This window comes from Macaca fascicularis, chromosome 17 (assembly GCF_037993035.2).
Source record: "Macaca fascicularis isolate 582-1 chromosome 17, T2T-MFA8v1.1".
Lineage (NCBI taxonomy): Eukaryota > Metazoa > Chordata > Mammalia > Primates > Cercopithecidae > Macaca > Macaca fascicularis.
In genome coordinates, this window is record NC_088391.1 from 22,151 (window position 1) to 43,377 (window position 21,227).

The following is a 21,227-nucleotide window of genomic DNA, read 5'->3' on the forward strand; positions in this document are numbered from 1 at the left end:
AAACTGTTTGAGCCGGTTTGAACCTGTTTCAGCTGGTTTGATCCGGTTCAATCCGGTTTCATCCGGTCTGTACCGGTTTGATCCGGTTTGAACCAGTTTGAGCCGGTTTGAACCGATTCCATCCGGTTTGATCCGGTCTGAACCGGTTTCATCCGGTCTGATCCGGTTTCAACGTGTTTGAGCCGGTTTGAATCGGTTTCAGCTGGTTTGATCCGGTTCCATCCGGTTTCATGTGGTCTGAATCGGATTTATCCGGTTTGAACCAGTTTGAGCCGGTTTGATCCGGTTCCATCCGGTTTAATCCGGTCTGAACCGGTTTCATCCGGTTTGAAACAGTTAGAGCCGGTTTGATCCGGTTTGAACCGGTTTGATCCGGTTTGAATCGGTTTCAGCTGGTTTGATGCGGTTCCATCCGGTTTGATCCGGTCTCAGCTGGTTTGATCCGGTTTGAATCGGTTTCAGCTGGTTTGATGCGGTTCCATCCGGTTTGATCCGGTCTGAGCTGGTTTGATCCGGTTTGAACCCGTTTGAGCCGGTTTGATCCGGTTCCATCTGGTTTGATCCGGTCTGAACCGGTTTCCTCCGGTCTGATCCGGTTTGAACTGGTTTGAGCCGGTTTGAACCGGTTTCAGCTGTTTTGATCCGGTTCCACCCGGTTTCATCTGGTCTGAACAGGTTTCATCCGGTCTGAACCTGTTGGATCCGGTATGAACCAGTTTGAGCCGGCTTCATCCGGTTTGATCCGGTCTGAACTGGTTTGATCCGGTTTGAACCAGTTAGAGCCGGTTTGATCTTGTTTGAACAGGTTTGATCCGGTTTGAACCGGTTTCAGCTGGTTTGATCCGGTTCCATCCGGTTTGCTCCGGTCTGAGCCGGTTTGATCCGGTTTGAACCCGTTTGAGGCGGTATGATCCGGTTCCATCCGGTTTGATCCGGTCCGAACCGGTTTCATCCTGTCTGAACCGGGTTGACCCGGTTCGAACCAGTTTGAGCTGGTTTGAACCGGTTCCATCCGGTTTGATCTGGTCTGAACCGGTTTCATGCGGTCTGATCCGGTTTGAACCGGTTTGAGCCGGTTCGAACCGGTTTCAGCTGGTTTGATCCCGTTCCATCCGGTTTCATCTGGTCTGAACCGGATTTATCTGGTTTGAACCAGTTGGGGCAAGTTTGATCCGGATCCATCCGATTTAATCTGGTCTGAACCGTTTTCATCCAGTCTGATACGGTTTGAACCGGTTTGAGCCGGTTTGAGCCGGTTTCAGCTGGTTTGATCCGGTTCCATCCGGTTTGATCCGGTCTGAACCGGTTTGATCCGGTTTCAACCAGTTAGATCCAGTTTGAACCGGTTTGATACAGTTTGAATCGGTTTCAGCCGGTTTGATCCGGTTCCATCCGGTTTGATCCGGTCTGAACCCGTTTGAGCCGGTTTGATCCGGTTCCATCCGATTTGATCCGGTCTGAACAGGTTTGATCCGGTATGAACTGGTTTGATCTGATATGAACCAGTTTGAGCCGGTTTGATCCGGTTCCATCCGGTTTGATCCGGTCTGAACTGGTTTGAGCCGGTTTGAACCGTTTTGAGCCGGTTTGATCCGGACTGAACCGGTTTGAGGCGGTTTGAACCGGTTCCATCCGGTTTGATCCGGTCTGAACCGGCTTCATCAGGTCTGAACCGGTTTGAGCCGGTTTGAACCGGTTTCAGCTGGTTTGATCCTGTTCCATCCGGTATGATCCGGTTTGAACCGGTTTGATCCGGTTTGAACCAGTTAGAGCCGGTTTCATCCGGTTTGAACCGGTTTGATCCGATTTGAACCGGTTTCAGCTGGTTTGATCCGGTTCCATCCGGTTTGATCCGGTCTGAGCCGGTTTGATACGGTTTGAACCGGTTTCATCCGATTTGAACCGGTTTCAGCTGGTTTGATACAGTTCCATCCGGTTTCATCCGGTCTGAGCCGGTTTGAACCGGTTTGAACCCGTTTGAGCCGCTGTAAACCGGTTCCATCCGGTTTGATCCGGTCTGAACCGGTTTCATCCGGTATGATCCGGTTTGAACAGGTTTGAGCCGGTTTGAACCGGTTTCAGCTGGTTTGATCCGGTTCCATCCGGTTTGATCCGGTCTGAACAGGTTTGATCCGGTATGAACCAGTTAGAGCCGGTTTGATCCGCTTTGAGCCGGTTTGATCCGTTTTGAACCGGTATCAGCCGGTTTGAACCGGTTTCAGCTGGTTTGATCCAGTTCCATCCGGTTTGATCCGGTCTGAGCCGGTTTGAACCAGTTTGAGCCGGTTTCATCCGGTTCCATCCGGTTTGATCTGGTCTGAACCGGTTTCATCCGGTCTGAACCGGTTTGATCCGGTATGATCCAGTTTGAGCCGGTTTCATCCGGTTCCATCCGGATTGATCCGGTCTGAACTGGTTTGATCCGGTTTGAACCAGTTAGAGCCGGTTTGATCCGGTTTGAACCGGTTTGAGCCGGTTTGGACCGGTTTCAGCTGGTTTGATCCGGTTCCATCCGGTTTGATCCGGTCTGAACCGGTTTCATCCGATCTGAACCGGTTTGATCTGGTATGAACCAGTTTGAGCCGGTTTGATCCGGTTCCATCCGGTTTGATCCGGCCTGAACCGGTTTCATCCGGTTTGAACCAGTTAGAGCCGGTTTGATACGGTTTGATCCAGTTTTAGCCGGTTTCAACTGGCTTGATCCGGTTTCATCCGGTTTGATCCGGTCTGAGCCGGTTTGATCCGGTTTGAACCCGTTTGAGCCGGTTTGAACCCGTTTGAGCCGGTTTCATCCGGTTCCATCCGGTATGATCCGGTCTGAACCGGTTTCAGCCGGTTTGATCCGGTTTGAACCGGTTTGAACCGGTTTGAACCGGTTTCAGCTGGTTTGATCCGGTTCCATCCGGTTTGATCCGGTCTGAACTGGTTTGATGCGGTTTGAACCAGTTAGAGCCGGTTTGATCCGGTTGGAAACGGTTTGATCCGGTTTGAACCCGTTTGAGCCGGTTTGATCCGGTACCATCCGGTTTGATCCGGTACCATCCGGTTTGATCCGGTCTGAACCTGTTTGATCCGGTTTGAACCAGTTAGAGCCGGTTTGATCTTGTTTGAACTGGTTTGATCCGGTTTGAACCAGTTTGAGCCGGTTTGAACCGGTTCAATCCGGTTTGATCCGGTCTGAACCTGTTTGATCCGGTTTGAACCAGTTAGAGCCGGTTTGATCTTGTTTGAACTGGTTTGATCCGGTTTGAACCAGTTTGAGCCGGTTTGAACCGGTTCCATCCGGTTTGATCCGGTCTGAACCGCTTTTCATCCAGTCTGATCTTGTTTGAACCGGTTTGAGCCGCCCGGTTTCAGCTGGTTTGAACCGGTTCCATCCGGTTTCATCTGGTCTGAACCGGTTTGATCCGGTTTGAACCAGTTAGATCCGGTTTGAACCGGTTTGATCCGGTTTGAACCGCTTTCAGCCGGTTTGATCCGGTTCCATCCGGTTTGATCCGGTCTTAGCCGGTTTGATCCGGTTTGAACCCATTTGAGCCGGTTTGATCCGGTTCCATCCGGTTTGATCTGGTCTGAACCGGTTTCATCCGGTCTGATCCTGTTTGAACTCGTTTGAGCCGGTTTGATCCGGACTGGACCGGTTTGAGCCGGTTTGAACCGGTTTCAGCTGGTTTGATCCGGTTCCATCCGGTTTGATCCGGTCTGAACCGGTTTCATCCGGTCTGAACCGGTTTGATCCGGTTTGAACCAGTTTGAGCCGGTTTCATCCGGTTTGATCCGGTCTGAACTGGTTTGATCCGGTTTGAACCAGTTAGAGCCGGTTTGATGCGGTTTGAACAGGTTTGAGCCGGTTTGAACCGGTTTCAGCTGGTTTGATCCGGTTCCATCCGGTTTGATCCGGTCTGAACCGGTTTCATCCGGTCTGAACCGGTTTGATCCGGTTTGAACCCGTTTGAGCCGGTTTGATCCCGTACCATCCGCTTTGATCCGGTACCATCCGGTTTGATCCGGTCTGAACCTGTTTCATCCGGTTTGAACCAGTTAGAGCCGGTTTGATCTTGTTTGAACCGGTTTGATCCGGTTTGAACCCGTTTGAGCCGGTTTGATCCGGTTCCATCCGGTTTGATCCGGTCTGAACCGGTTTCATGCGGTCTGATCCTGTTTGAACTGGTTTGAGCCGGTTTGATCTGGACTGGACCGGTTTGAGCCGGTTTGAACCGGTTTCAGCTGGTTTGATCCGGTTCCATCTGGTTTCAACCGGTCTGAACCGGTTTGATCCGGTTTGAACCAGTTAGATCCGGTTTGAACCGGTTTGATCCGGTTTGAACCGCTTTCAGCCGGTTTGATCCGGTTCCATCCGGTTTGATCCGGTCTGAGCCGGTTTGATCCGGTATGATCCAGTTTGAGCCGGTTTCATCCGGTTCCATCCGGATTGATCCGGTCTGAACTGGTTTGATCCGGTTTGAACCAGTTAGAGCCGGTTTGATCCGGTTTGAACCGGTTTGAGCCGGTTTGGACCGGTTTCAGCTGGTTTGATCCGGTTCCATCCGGTTTGATCCGGTCTGAACCGGTTTCATCCGATCTGAACCGGTTTGATCTGGTATGAACCAGTTTGAGCCGGTTTGATCCGGTTCCATCCAGTTTGATCCGGCCTGAACCGGTTTCATCCGGTTTGAACCAGTTAGAGCCGGTTTGATCCGGTTTGATCCAGTTTTAACCGGTTTCAACTGGCTTGATCCGGTTTCATCCGGTTTGATCCGGTCTGAGCCGGTTTGATCCGGTTTGAACCCGTTTGAGCCGGTTTGAACCCGATTGAGCCGGTTTCATCCGGTTCCATCCGGTATGATCCGGTCTGAACCGGTTTCAGCCGGTTTGATCCGGTTTGAACCGGTTTGAACCGGTTTCAGCTGGTTTGATCCGGTTCCATCCGGTTTGATCAGGTCTGAACTGGTTTGATGCGGTTTGAACCAGTTAGAGCCAGTTTGATCCGGTTGGAACCGGTTTGATCCGGTTTGAACCCGTTTGAGCCGGTTTGATCCGGTACCATCCGGCTTGATCCGGTACCATCCGGTTTGATCCGGTCTGAACCTGTTTGATCCGGTTTGAACCAGTTAGAGCCGGTTTGATCTTGTTTGAACTGGTTTGATCCGGTTTGAACCAGTTTGAGCCGGTTTGAACCGGTTCCATCCGGTTTGATCCGGTCTGAACCGCTTTCACCCGGTCTGATCTTGTTTGAACCGGTTTGAGCCGCCCGGTTTCAGCTGGTTTAAACCGGTTCCATCCGGTTTCATCTGGTCTGAACCGGTTTGATCCGGTTTGAACCAGTTACATCCGATTTGAACCGGTTTGATCCGGTTTGAACCGCTTTCAGCCGGTTTGAGCCGGTTCCATCCGGTTTGATCCGGTCTGAGCCGGTTTGATCCGGTTTGAACCCATTTGAGCCTGTTTGATCCGGTTCCATCCGGTTTGATCTGGTCTGAACCGGTTTCATCCGGTCTGATCCTGTTTGAACTCGTTTGAGCCGGTTTGATCCGGACTGGACCGGTTTGAGCCGGTTTGAACCGGTTTCAGCTGGTTTGATCCGGTTCCACCGGTTTGATCCGGTCTGAACCGGTTTCATGCGGTCTGAGCCGGTTTGATCCGGTTTGAACCAGTTTGAGCCGGTTTGATCCGGTACCATCCGGTTTGATCCGGTCTGAACCTGTTTGATCCGGTTCGAACCAGTTAGAGCCGGTTTGATCTTGTTTGAACCGGTTTGATCCGGTTTGAACCGGTTTCAGCTGGTTTGATCCGGTTCCATCCGGTTTGCTCCGGTCTGAGCCGGTTTGATCCGGTTTGAACCCGTTTGAGCCGGTATGATCCGGTTCCATCCGGTTTGATCCGGTCTGAACCGGTTTCATCCGGTCTGATCCGGTTTGGACCGGTTTGAGCCGGTTTCAACTGGTTTGAACCGGTTCCATCCAGTTTCATCTGGTCTGAACCGGATTTATCCAGCTTGAACCAGTTTGAGCCGGTTTGATCCGGTTTGAACCCGTTTGAGCCGGTTTGATCCGGTTCCATCCGGTTTGATCCGGTCTGAACCGGTTTCATGCGGTCTGATCCTGTTTGAACTGGTTTGAGCCGGTTTGCTCTGGACTGGACCGGTTTGAGCCGGTTTGAACCGGTTTCAGCTGGTTTGATCCGGTTCCATCTGGTTTCAACCGGTCTGAACCGGTTTGATCCGGTTTGAACCAGTTAGATCCGGTTTGAACCGGTTTGATCCGGTTTGAACCGCTTTCAGCCGGTTTGATCCGGTTCCATCCGGTTTGATCCGGTCTGAACCGGTTTCATCCGGTCTGATCCGGTTTGGACCGGTTTGAGCCGGTTTCAACTGGTTTGAACCGGTTCCATCCAGTTTCATCTGGTCTGAACCGGATTTATCCAGCTTGAACCAGTTTGAGCCGGTTTGATCCGGTTTGAACCCGTTTGAGCCGGTTTGATCCGGTTCCATCCGGTTTGATCCGGTCTGAACCGGTTTCATGCGGTCTGATCCTGTTTGAACTGGTTTGAGCCGGTTTGATCTGGACTGGACCGGTTTGAGCCGGTTTGAACCGGTTTCAGCTGGTTTGATCCGGTTCCATCTGGTTTCAACCGGTCTGAACCGGTTTGATCCGGTTTGAACCAGTTAGATCCGGTTTGAACCGGTTTGATCCGGTTTGAACCGCTTTCAGCCGGTTTGATCCGGTTCCATCCGGTTTGATCCGGTCTGAGCCGGTTTGATCCGGTATGATCCAGTTTGAGCCGGTTTCATCCGGTTCCATCCGGATTGATCCGGTCTGAACTGGTTTGATCCGGTTTGAACCAGTTAGAGCCGGTTTGATCCGGTTTGAACCGGTTTGAGCCGGTTTGGACCGGTTTCAGCTGGTTTGATCCGGTTCCATCCGGTTTGATCCGGTCTGAACCGGTTTCATCCGATCTGAACCGGTTTGATCTGGTATGAACCAGTTTGAGCCGGTTTGATCCGGTTCCATCCAGTTTGATCCGGCCTGAACCGGTTTCATCCGGTTTGAACCAGTTAGAGCCGGTTTGATCCGGTTTGATCCAGTTTTAACCGGTTTCAACTGGCTTGATCCGGTTTCATCCGGTTTGATCCGGTCTGAGCCGGTTTGATCCGGTTTGAACCCGTTTGAGCCGGTTTGAACCCGATTGAGCCGGTTTCATCCGGTTCCATCCGGTATGATCCGGTCTGAACCGGTTTCAGCCGGTTTGATCCGGTTTGAACCGGTTTGAACCGGTTTCAGCTGGTTTGATCCGGTTCCATCCGGTTTGATCAGGTCTGAACTGGTTTGATGCGGTTTGAACCAGTTAGAGCCAGTTTGATCCGGTTGGAACCGGTTTGATCCGGTTTGAACCCGTTTGAGCCGGTTTGATCCGGTACCATCCGGCTTGATCCGGTACCATCCGGTTTGATCCGGTCTGAACCTGTTTGATCCGGTTTGAACCAGTTAGAGCCGGTTTGATCTTGTTTGAACTGGTTTGATCCGGTTTGAACCAGTTTGAGCCGGTTTGAACCGGTTCCATCCGGTTTGATCCGGTCTGAACCGCTTTCACCCGGTCTGATCTTGTTTGAACCGGTTTGAGCCGCCCGGTTTCAGCTGGTTTAAACCGGTTCCATCCGGTTTCATCTGGTCTGAACCGGTTTGATCCGGTTTGAACCAGTTACATCCGATTTGAACCGGTTTGATCCGGTTTGAACCGCTTTCAGCCGGTTTGAGCCGGTTCCATCCGGTTTGATCCGGTCTGAGCCGGTTTGATTCGGTTTGAACCCATTTGAGCCGGTTTGATCCGGTTCCATCCGGTTTGATCTGGTCTGAACCGGTTTCATCCGGTCTGATCCTGTTTGAACTCGTTTGAGCCGGTTTGATCCGGACTGGACCGGTTTGAGCCGGTTTGAACCGGTTTCAGCTGGTTTGATCCGGTTCCACCGGTTTGATCCGGTCTGAACCGGTTTCATGCGGTCTGAGCCGGTTTGATCCGGTTTGAACCAGTTTGAGTCGTTTTGATCCGGTACCATCCGGTTTGATCCGGTACCATCCGGTTTGATCCGGTCTGAACCTGTTTGATCCGGTTCGAACCAGTTAGAGCCGGTTTGATCTTGTTTGAACCGGTTTGATCCGGTTTGAACCGGTTTCAGCTGGTTTGATCCGGTTCCATCCGGTTTGCTCCGGTCTGAGCCGGTTTGATCCGGTTTGAACCCGTTTGAGCCGGTATGATCCGGTTCCATCCGGTTTGATCCGGTCTGAACCGGTTTCATCCGGTCTGATCCGGTTTGGACCGGTTTGAGCCGGTTTCAACTGGTTTGAACCGGTTCCATCCAGTTTCATCTGGTCTGAACCGGATTTATCCAGCTTGAACCAGTTTGAGCCGGTTTGATCCGGTTTGAACCCGTTTGAGCCGGTTTGATCCGGTTCCATCCGGTTTGATCCGGTCTGAACCGGTTTCATGCGGTCTGATCCTGTTTGAACTGGTTTGAGCCGGTTTGCTCTGGACTGGACCGGTTTGAGCCGGTTTGAACCGGTTTCAGCTGGTTTGATCCGGTTCCATCTGGTTTCAACCGGTCTGAACCGGTTTGATCCGGTTTGAACCAGTTAGATCCGGTTTGAACCGGTTTGATCCGGTTTGAACCGCTTTCAGCCGGTTTGATCCGGTTCCATCCGGTTTGATCCGGTCTGAGCCGGTTTGATCCGGTATGATCCAGTTTGAGCCGGTTTCATCCGGTTCCATCCGGATTGATCCGGTCTGAACTGGTTTGATCCGGTTTGAACCAGTTAGAGCCGGTTTGATCCGGTTTGAACCGGTTTGAGCCGGTTTGGACCGGTTTCAGCTGGTTTGATCCGGTTCCATCCGGTTTGATCCGGTCTGAACCGGTTTGATCCGGTTTGAACCCGTTTGAGCCGGTTTGATCCGGTACCATCCGGTTTGATCCGGTACCATCCGGTTTGATCCGGTCTGAGCCTGTTTGATCCGGTTTGAACCAGTTAGAGCCGGTTTGATCTTGTTTGAACCGGTTTGATCCGGTTTGAACCGGTTTCAGCTGGTTTGATCCGGTTCCATCCGGTTTGCTCCGGTCTGAGACGGTTTGATCCGGTTTGAACTCGTTTGAACCAGTTTGATCCGGTTTCATCCGGTTTGATCCGGTCTGAACCGGTTTCATCCGGTCTGATCCGGTTTGAGCCGGTATGATCCGGTACCATCCGGTTTGATCCGGACTGAACCGGTTTCATCCGGTCTGATCTGGTTTGAACCGGTTTGAGCCGGTTTCAGCCGGTTTCAGCTGGTTTGAACCGGTTCCATCCGGTTTCATCTGGTCTGAACCGGATTTATCCAGCTTGAACCAGTTTGAGCCGGTTTGATCCGGTTTGAACCCGTTTGAGCCGGTTTGATCCGGTTCCATCCGGTTTGATCCGGTCTGAACCGGTTTCATGCGGTCTGATCCTGTTTGAACTGGTTTGAGCCGGTTTGATCTGGACTGGACCGGTTTGAGCCGGTTTGAACCGGTTTCAGCTGGTTTGATCCGGTTCCATCTGGTTTCAACCGGTCTGAACCGGTTTGATCCGGTTTGAACCAGTTAGATCCGGTTTGAACCGGTTTGATCCGGTTTGAACCGCTTTCAGCCGGTTTGATCCGGTTCCATCCGGTTTGATCCGGTCTGAGCCGGTTTGATCCGGTATGATCCAGTTTGAGCCGGTTTCATCCGGTTCCATCCGGATTGATCCGGTCTGAACTGGTTTGATCCGGTTTGAACCAGTTAGAGCCGGTTTGATCCGGTTTGAACCGGTTTGAGCCGGTTTGGACCGGTTTCAGCTGGTTTGATCCGGTTCCATCCGGTTTGATCCGGTCTGAACCGGTTTCATCCGATCTGAACCGGTTTGATCTGGTATGAACCAGTTTGAGCCGGTTTGATCCGGTTCCATCCAGTTTGATCCGGCCTGAACCGGTTTCATCCGGTTTGAACCAGTTAGAGCCGGTTTGATCCGGTTTGATCCAGTTTTAACCGGTTTCAACTGGCTTGATCCGGTTTCATCCGGTTTGATCCGGTCTGAGCCGGTTTGATCCGGTTTGAACCCGTTTGAGCCGGTTTGAACCCGATTGAGCCGGTTTCATCCGGTTCCATCCGGTATGATCCGGTCTGAACCGGTTTCAGCCGGTTTGATCCGGTTTGAACCGGTTTGAACCGGTTTCAGCTGGTTTGATCCGGTTCCATCCGGTTTGATCAGGTCTGAACTGGTTTGATGCGGTTTGAACCAGTTAGAGCCAGTTTGATCCGGTTGGAACCGGTTTGATCCGGTTTGAACCCGTTTGAGCCGGTTTGATCCGGTACCATCCGGCTTGATCCGGTACCATCCGGTTTGATCCGGTCTGAACCTGTTTGATCCGGTTTGAACCAGTTAGAGCCGGTTTGATCTTGTTTGAACTGGTTTGATCCGGTTTGAACCAGTTTGAGCCGGTTTGAACCGGTTCCATCCGGTTTGATCCGGTCTGAACCGCTTTCACCCGGTCTGATCTTGTTTGAACCGGTTTGAGCCGCCCGGTTTCAGCTGGTTTAAACCGGTTCCATCCGGTTTCATCTGGTCTGAACCGGTTTGATCCGGTTTGAACCAGTTACATCCGATTTGAACCGGTTTGATCCGGTTTGAACCGCTTTCAGCCGGTTTGAGCCGGTTCCATCCGGTTTGATCCGGTCTGAGCCGGTTTGATCCGGTTTGAACCCATTTGAGCCTGTTTGATCCGGTTCCATCCGGTTTGATCTGGTCTGAACCGGTTTCATCCGGTCTGATCCTGTTTGAACTCGTTTGAGCCGGTTTGATCCGGACTGGACCGGTTTGAGCCGGTTTGAACCGGTTTCAGCTGGTTTGATCCGGTTCCACCGGTTTGATCCGGTCTGAACCGGTTTCATGCGGTCTGAGCCGGTTTGATCCGGTTTGAACCAGTTTGAGTCGGTTTGATCCGGTACCATCCGGTTTGATCCGGTACCATCCGGTTTGATCCGGTCTGAACCTGTTTGATCCGGTTCGAACCAGTTAGAGCCGGTTTGATCTTGTTTGAACCGGTTTGATCCGGTTTGAACCGGTTTCAGCTGGTTTGATCCGGTTCCATCCGGTTTGCTCCGGTCTGAGCCGGTTTGATCCGGTTTGAACCCGTTTGAGCCGGTATGATCCGGTTCCATCCGGTTTGATCCGGTCTGAACCGGTTTCATCCGGTCTGATCCGGTTTGGACCGGTTTGAGCCGGTTTCAACTGGTTTGAACCGGTTCCATCCAGTTTCATCTGGTCTGAACCGGATTTATCCAGCTTGAACCAGTTTGAGCCGGTTTGATCCGGTTTGAACCCGTTTGAGCCGGTTTGATCCGGTTCCATCCGGTTTGATCCGGTCTGAACCGGTTTCATGCGGTCTGATCCTGTTTGAACTGGTTTGAGCCGGTTTGATCTGGACTGGACCGGTTTGAGCCGGTTTGAACCGGTTTCAGCTGGTTTGATCCGGTTCCATCTGGTTTCAACCGGTCTGAACCGGTTTGATCCGGTTTGAACCAGTTAGATCCGGTTTGAACCGGTTTGATCCGGTTTGAACCGCTTTCAGCCGGTTTGATCCGGTTCCATCCGGTTTGATCCGGTCTGAGCCGGTTTGATCCGGTATGATCCAGTTTGAGCCGGTTTCATCCGGTTCCATCCGGATTGATCCGGTCTGAACTGGTTTGATCCGGTTTGAACCAGTTAGAGCCGGTTTGATCCGGTTTGAACCGGTTTGAGCCGGTTTGGACCGGTTTCAGCTGGTTTGATCCGGTTCCATCCGGTTTGATCCGGTCTGAACCGGTTTGATCCGGTTTGAACCCGTTTGAGCCGGTTTGATCCGGTACCATCCGGTTTGATCCGGTACCATCCGGTTTGATCCGGTCTGAGCCTGTTTGATCCGGTTTGAACCAGTTAGAGCCGGTTTGATCTTGTTTGAACCGGTTTGATCCGGTTTGAACCGGTTTCAGCTGGTTTGATCCGGTTCCATCCGGTTTGCTCCGGTCTGAGACGGTTTGATCCGGTTTGAACTCGTTTGAACCAGTTTGATCCGGTTTCATCCGGTTTGATCCGGTCTGAACCGGTTTCATCCGGTCTGATCCGGTTTGAGCCGGTATGATCCGGTACCATCCGGTTTGATCCGGTCTGAACCGGTTTCATCCGGTCTGATCTGGTTTGAACCGGTTTGAGCCGGTTTCAGCCGGTTTCAGCTGGTTTGAACCGGTTCCATCCGGTTTCATCTGGTCTGAACCGGATTTATCCGGTTTGAACCAGTTTGAGCCGGTTTGATCCGGTTCCATCCGGTTTGATCCGGCCTGAACCGGTTTCATCCGGTCTGATCCTGTTTGAACTGGATTGAGCCGGTTTGATCCGGACTGGACCGGTTTGAGCCGGTTTGAACCGGTTTCAGTTGGTTTGATCCGGTTCCATCCGGTTTCAACCGGTCTGAACCGGTTAGATCCGGCTGGAACCAGTTTGAGCAGGTTTGAACCGGTTCCATCCGCTTTGAACCGGTCTGAACCTGTTTCATCCGGTCTGATCCGATTTGAACCGGTTTGAGCTGGTTTCAGCCGGTTTCAGCTGGTTTGATCCGGTTCCATCAGGTTTCATCTGGTCTGAACCGAATTTATCCGGTTTGAACCAGTTTGAGCCGGTTTGATCCGGTTCCATCCGGTTCAATCCGGTCTGAACCGTTTTCATCCAGTCTGATACTGTTTGAACCGGTTTGTGCCGGTTGGAGCCGGTTTCAGCTGGTTTGATCCGGTTGCATCCGGTTTGATCCGGTCTGAACCGGTTTGATCCGGTTTCAACCAGTTAGATCCGGTTTGAACCACTTTGATCCGGTTTGAACCGGTTTTAGCCGGTTTGATCCGGTTCCATCCGGTTTGATCCGGTCTGAAACGGTTTCATCCGCTCTGATCCAGTTTGAACCCGTTTGAGCCGGTTTCAGCCGGTTTCAGCTGGTTTGATCCGGTTCCATCCGGTTTGATCCGGTCTGAACTGGTTTGATGCGGCTTGAACCTGTTAGAGCCGGGTTGATCCGGTTTGAACCAGTTTGAGCCGGTTTGATCCGGTTCCATCCGGTTTAATCCGGTCTGAAACGGTTTCCTCGGGTCTGAACCGGTTTGAACTGGTCTGATCCGGTTTGATCCGGTCTGATCCGGTCTGAGCCGGTCAAAACCGGTTTGAACTGGTCTGATCCGATTTGATCCGGTCTGATCCGGTTCGATCCGGTCTGAACCGGTCTGATCCGGTTCAATCCGGTTTGAACTGGTCTGATCCGGTTTGATCCAGTTGGATCCGGTTTGAACTGGTCTGATCCGGTTTGATCCGGTCTGAGCCGGTCAAAACCCATTTGAACTGGTCTGATCCGGTTTGATCCGGTCTGATCCGGTTCGATTCGGTTTGGCCCGGTCTGATCCGGTTTGATCCGGTCTGAGCAGGTCAAAACCGGTTTGAACTGGTCTGAACCGGTCTGATCCGGCTCCATCCGGTTTAAACCGGTCTGATCCGGTTTGATCCGGTCAAAACCGGTTTGAACTGGTCTGATCCAGTTTGATCCGGTCTGATCCGGATTGAACCGATCTGATCCGGTTTGATCCGGTCTGAACCGGTCAAAACCGGTTTGAACTGCTCTGATCCGGTCTGATCCTGTTCGATCCGGATTGAACCGGTCTGATTCTCTTTGATCCGGTCTGAGCCCGTCAAAACCGGCTTGACGCAGTCTGATGCAGTTTGATCGGTCTGATCTGGTTCGATACGGTTTGAAACGGTCTGATCCGGTTTGATGCGGTCTGAGGCGGTCACAACCGGCTTGAACCGGTCTGATGCGGTTTGATCCGGTCTCATCCGGTCTGAGCCAGTGAAAACCGGTTTGATGCGGTTTGTTCCGGTCTGATCCGGTCTGAGCCGGTCAAAACCGGTTTTAACTGGTCTGATGCAGTTTGATCCGGTCTGATCCGGTTCACTCCGGCTTGAACCGGTCTGATCTGTTTTGATCTGGTCAAAACCGGTTTTAACTGGTCTGATCCGGTTTGATCCGGTCTGATCCGGTTTGTACCGGTCTGATCCTGTTTGATCCGTTTCGAACCGGTCTCACCCGGTCTGATCCATTCTGATCCGGTCTGAACCGGTTTGATCCGCTTTTATCCGGTGTGATCCGGTCTGATCCGCTCAAAACCTGTTTCATCCGGTCAGATCAGGTTTGATCTGGTCTGAACTGGTTCGATCCGGTTTGATTTGGTCCGATCCGGTCTGAGCCGGTCATAACCGGTTTGAACCCGTGTGATTCGGTCTGATGCGGTTTGATCCGGTCTGATCCAGTTTGATCCATTCTGATCCTGTCTGGCCCAGTCTGATCCAGTCTGATCCGGTCTGACCCGGTCTGATGCAGTCTGATCCGGTCTGAACTGGTTTGATCCGGTTTGATCCGCTTTTATCCGGTATGATCCGATTTGATCCTGTCTGATCCGGTCAAAAGCGGTTCCATCCGGTCTGATCCGGTTTGATCCGGTCTCATCCGGTTTGATCCGGTTTGAACCGGTGTTATCTGGTTTGATACGGTCTGATCTGGTCACAACCGGCTTGAACCGGTCTGATCCGGTTCGATCCGGTTTGATCCAGTCTGATAAGGTCAAAATCGGTTTGATCCGGTCAAAATCGGTTCCATCAGGTCTGATCTGGTTTGATCTGGTCAAAACTGGTTCGATCCAGCTGCCACCACCTGCCCGCCCCCCTGGCTTCTGGGAGCCCCATCGCCGGGGGGATCAGGCACCCCCCCAAGATCGGGCTCCCAGCCGCCAACCCCGGCCCGCTCCCTAGCTTCTGGGAGCCCCATCGCCGAGGGTGCAGGCACCCCCCGCGATCGGGCTCCCAGCTGCCACCACCGGCCAGCCCCCCTGGCTTCTGGGAGCCCCATCCTCGGGGGTGCAGGCATCCCCCCACGATCGGGCTCCCAGCCGCCACCCCCGGCCCGCCCCCCTGGCTTCTGGGAGCCCCGTCGCCCGGGGTGCAGGCACCCCCCGCGATCGGGCTCCCAGCCGCCACCACCGGCCAGCCCCCCTGGCTTCTGGGAGCCCCATCCTCGGGGGTGCAGGCATCCCCCCACGATCGGGCTCCCAGCTGCCACCCCCGGCCCGCCCCCCTGGCTTCTGGGAGCCTTGTGGACTCACAGCCTCTTTCTGATATTGTGAGTAATATCATCTCCCCATCTGAAAATTTTCATCTCCTTCTCAGACGATTGTACACCCCCAGTATGCACATCCTCAGAGGGAGTAACCCCCTCTGTATTAGGAGTCATATCAGCCTCTTCCTCCCTGAATATTCAGAACAGTATCCCAGGGTTGTTTCTACTTCCAGTGGTACTGATTGTCATATCCTCCTCTCCCAAGCAGAAGTTCGAAACACTATTATGGGGGGTGTACACCGTCTGTGATATAGAAATTAACATCGTCCTCTCCCCGGTGGATATCAGGAACAAGTCTATTAATCATTAATATTAGTAATTATATTAATATTAATAATAATTATTGATATTAATGATCACAATAAAGAGAGTAAAAATTAATACTGGTTTAAAATGTTAATGATTTGTAACAATAATTATTAGTAATATCACTATTAATAAGAATATTATATTAGCAATTAATGTGACTTAAATCAATACCCAGTGATGCTGGGAATCAAATAATAATTAGTATTAGGAACTAATATTATTTGATGACATTAATATTAATAATTGAAAGCATGCATAATCATGTATTTAAAATCATTATCCGTAATTAATAATGGTATCCTATAAATTTTTAGTATCATTCATAATTATTAAACTCGATCATTGATGATTAATAATCATATTATTGTTCCTAATTCCACAGGAAGTGTAAACCTACTTGTGATGCTGTTCTTAATATCCAGGGACGGAAAGCAGGATTTTAGTTTTTGTTTTTTGTTTTTTTTTTTTTTGAGATGGAGTTTCGCTCTGTCGGCCAGGCTGGAGTGCAGTGGCCGGATCTCAGCTCACTGCAAGCTCCACCTCCCGGGTTCACGCCATTCTCCTGCCTCAGCAGCCTCCCGAGTAGCTGGGACTATAGGCGCCCGCCACCTCGCCTGGCTAGTTTTTTGTATTTTTTAGTAGAGACGGGGTTTCCCCATATTAGCCAGGATGGTCTCGATCTTCTGACCTCGTGATCTGCCCGTCTCAGCCTCCCAAAGTGCTGGGATTACAGGCTTGAGCCACCGTGCCCGGCCGGATTTTAGTTTTAATATCACAGTAGGTGTACGCTCACAACGTGATGCTGATCCTAATATAAAGCGGGGTAGAGTATCACATGACTCCAAACATAGCAATGAATGGATAGCTACCCGGTAATATTGCTCCTAATATTCCCGGAAGAAGCCTATGCTATTAGTCCGAATATGGCACTGAGGGTACAGCTCTTCTGAGATACTGTTCCTAGTATGCGGAGGGGGAGAGGATGATAATAATTCGCAGGCTGTGTGCTCCCGCCCAGTGATATTGTAATTACTATCCTGGGAGGGAGAGGATGATATTGCACTCTGTACAGCAGGAGGCGTACACCCAGTCTGGGATATTGTTCCTAATATCCATGGAGGGGACAAGCTGATATTACTCGCAATGTGGCACAGGGTGGACATTCACCCTGTTTCATCCTTCTCAATATTCCAAGGCCGAGAGACTGATATTAATCTCAGTATCACAGACACTGTACAACCCCTTGTGATACTCTTCCAAATATCCAGATCAGGTTCCCAGCAGCCACCCCCAGCCGGCCCCCCTGGCTTCTGGGAGCCCCGTCGCCGGGGGTGCAGGCATGACCCCCTATCGGGCTCCCAGCCGCCACCCTCAGCCCGCCCCCCCGGCTTCTGGGAGCCCCGTCGCCGGGGGTGCAGGCACGCCCCCCGATCGGGCTCCCAGCCGCCACCCCCGGCCCACCCCCTGGCTTCTGGGAGCCCCATTGCTGGGGGTGCAGGCACCCCCCGCGATCGGGCTCCCAGCCGCCACCCCCGGCCCGCACCTCTGGCTTCTGGGAGCCCCATCGCTGGGGGTGAATGTCCCCTTTGTCCTTATCAGCATGTAGCCAGCAATATTGTGACATTTTTACTGCAGAGTGAATGATGACTGGGGCATCTTAAGAGGAGTTGTAGGGTGTTTCTTTCTGCATAGGTACCTCTTCTCCCTCCTACCCGCAATTGACAAGTGCCCATCCACTCCAGCATTAGAGATGCTACTAATATGTGAATTTTTGGTGGTCCCTCCAGGTGAGCCTTCCCAGACTTTCCCTTTTCCAGGAGCTCAACCTCCTGTTCATGTCTAGCTGTCTATCTACTCTAACAGAGCCCACTATCCTGTGTCTTTCCCAAAAATAGTGAGGGAACAATGAATTGGAAACCATAGCAAATGATATACATGTAGATGAAAACTTTACAACTTACACAAATAATCACTCAAAATCATCCTTACACTAAAAATGCAAGACTATACAATTTCTAGAAGAAACTATAGAAGAAAAGCTATGTGCCTTTGGGTTTGGTAATGAATTTTAACAAATGGCAAAAAAGGTTGATATACCCAGAAGAAATGACAATGTGAATTTCTTAATATTTATAAATATTTAAAGTTTATACTCTGGAAAATACCTTGTGAAGGGAACAAAAAGACATGTCACATATTGAAAGAAAATATTTGCAAAATACAGATCTGAGAAAGACTTTGTATTCAAAATACATACAAAATTCTTAAAACTGAACAATAAGTTAAACAGCCCAATTAAAAATGCACACAGATCTGAACGAACACCTCACCAAAGATGATCTACAGAAGGCAAGTAAACATACCAAAAGATGCTCAACATAGTACATAACTGAAAACCACAATGAGATAGCACAGCTGGTCTATACCTCTTACAACTGCTAAACTCTTTAAAAAAATGACAAATTGCTGGAGGAAAAACAAGAACTCTTTTCATTGCTGGTGGGACACTGTGTATAAGACCAAAATATGCCACCCTAAAATATAATGGCAGGAAACCAGAATATGCCACCCAAAAATATGTCCCTTTGGCTTAAGAATTATTCCAAGCTGATTATTTTGGGAAAAAAAAAAGCCAACAAAGGAAGCTCTGAAAACAGAGTAGAAGTTACCCTTGTGTAAGGAAAATTTACATCTATAAAGCAAATCCCCATTTAAAAGCTACCTCTCTCTCTCAGCACCAAGAAGAGAAGGGTAACTAAATCACTAAAGAGTCTTATCAATAAGGTATACATGTTTTTAAAACTTTTCTGTTTTTCTCATTTTAATCTGTTGTTTGTTACAGAGGGTCCTATCTAAGAATTCCAAAAACACAGAAAATTGTTTGTCCTCCCCTATTACAAGTTGGGCAGTTTTTTCCAAAGCTAAACAACTCTCACCTTACAATCCAAAAATCACATTCCTAAGTATTTTGACAACTACTTTGATGTTATTTCTAAATAAAAGCTACCATGCAGTTATTTACAGAAGCTCTATTCATAATGACCAAAGGAAAAAAAGAATCAGAAAGTCTTATAGTAGATGACTGTGTGGGAATCCACTCAGACATCAAGAGTTCTTATAAAGATTATTTAAACGAAAACATTTGAGATACTGAAGATAAAGGAAGAAATCTTACCAGAACTTACTTTATCCAATTAAAGCAGAGCTCCCAGAAAAATACAGCTGCCATTAACTCCATCCAAGGAGTTTCTTGCAAATTCAGCTGCCATGAAGACAGTGTACTCTTTCCCATTAGCATTGATAAATGAAAATGAAATCCTAAGCTCCCAACTGACTGAACAGACCAACTCTTGGCTGAGGGAACCCCAGAGTAACTTTCAAAACTGAGTTCCCAGCTTGGCCAGGATGGGATGATGGGGGTCAGATACACCGCGTTATTCCCCCTCGTTCGCTAACCATGATGAGGCTTTCTTCCCTAAGGATTAAACAGAAACCAGCCCTTTCAAAGGTGCCACCACTGATATCAACCTCTCCTTTCTTGCCTAATAAGAGACCACCCATGATGGAGAGGTTCTGGCCTGTGTACAGAGGATGCACAGAGCGAGTTTTCATGTCCTCTGCTTCACCTTTTAATGTCAGAGGGCTGAAAACTCAACCCTGGGATCGTGCTAACACTGCCATCTTTTGTACATGGGACCCATGAAGAAGCAAGAAACTCAATTGCACAAGCATGCATTTCTCCTTTCATAAATATTCATGACTCCTCCTAGAGTTTATTAAATATATGTTTTTGCCAATTCCACTCAGCATAAATTACTATTTCCTTTACATCTCCCTTGAAGCATCTGTTTCTGGCTTCTGGCTGGAGGCTATGCTTCCCAGTCTGTGAGAAGGACAATCCTGCAGGCTGCAACTCTTTATAGGAAATAAATCTCTCATTGGGTGTGGTGGCTCATGCCTGTGATCCCAGCACTTTGGGAGGCCAAGGCAGGTGGATCACCTGAGGTCAGGTGTTTGAGACCAGCCTGGCCAACATGATGAAACCCTGTCTCTACTAAAAATACAAAAAATTAGTCAGGCTTGGTGGTGGGCATCTGTAATCCCAGCTAATTGGGAGGCTGAGGCAGGAGAATCGCTTGAACCCAGAAGGTGGAGGTTGCAGTGAGCCGAGATCGCACCATTGCACTCCAGCCTAGGTAACAAGAGTGAAACTCTAAAAAAAAAAAAAAAAAAAAAAAAACCATAAAAATAAAGAAATGTCTCCTTTCCAAATTTATGAAATTGTCATTTTATTAATCATTTTGGATGCTGAAGAACTTGTAATCCAATGAGTAGAAATGTTGGTAGCCCATTTATGGCTGTCAACCTGCCAATTCTCAGGAGTTTGTATGATACTAAATCTGAAAGAATCTCATCCCATTAGGATTCTTGTCTCCTTTTCTGTTGCCTTTGCCCACTGGCTCTGCCAACAGGGGTCTTTCTTTCTCCTTGGCTATCTTTGGATGGGGGGGCTCCATCTTCTGTACCACCTTAAGGAATGCCTTTTGCATGCATGGCTAAGTCATTGAAAAGCCTACAGTTTCAGTAACATTTTGAGTGAGTACTCTGTGAAGCTGGGTTGGAATCTCAGGCTTCTTTGTCTGGAAGGTAACTCTTGGGATACAAGTTTCTTATCCTAGCTTTGGTTTTGAGGCCTCTGTGTTCTCCTCTTGGGTTGGAAGTTATTCCTGGCTTTTTGTTTCATGGTGTCTCTGTGATCTTGATCTTGCTCTTTTCATGGGAACTTCTCAGTTGACTAAATTCTCCCTTCTCAAACCTCTGCTGCCTATGTGTTCCACCAATATGGAGCTAATTCTGTCTACTTCCTCTCCTGTTTGCATGACTTTACTAAGAATAAGAATTATTTAGAACTTAAATGGCTCCTTTGAGAAAATTTTTATCTTCCAAACTGCCTCCTTTTAGATCTTTCCCTTCCCATTTGAGTCTCTCAACTCCCTACAATCACTGAAACTTTAGGCACCCTGCTCCATGCCTTGGAGGCTCTCAACATGCTCAAGAATCTGCAAAAGCAAACACCTGGGGCTGAAAAATAAAACAGAAAAAAAAAATTATTTCTCAGCCTCTGTAAGATTGTAGGTCAAAACAAAAGAAAATCTTACAAATCTCCAAAATTATTGGCGAGAAAAAAGCTTTAGCCCTCATATGAAGAAGGTAAAAACTTGTTCCGTTTTCCAGAAACACAGTTATAATACAAATAAAAAATGGGACAAAGACAAAAACCAAGTCTTCTGTATAAACTAGTAAATTTTGTATTATTGTAATCACATTAGTCAGGGTTCTCCAGAAAGACAGAATCAATGTGATATATGTAGATAGATAGATGAGAGAAGACTCATTAGGGGAATTGGTTCACATAATTATGGAGGCTGAGAAGTTCCACGATAGCCTATCACCAAGTTGGAGAACTAGGAAAGCGTAGCATGGCTCAGTCCAGGTCAAAAGGACTCAGAATGAGGGAAGCCAATGGTGTAACTCTCATTCTGAGGCCAAAGGCCTGAGACCCTAAAGTTCTGATGTCAAGGGCAGGAGAAGAAGGATGTTTCCATTTCAGAAGGAGATAATTCCCCTTTCCTCTTCCTTTTTGTTCTATCTGGGTTCTCAACCAATTGGATGGTGCCTGTATTCAT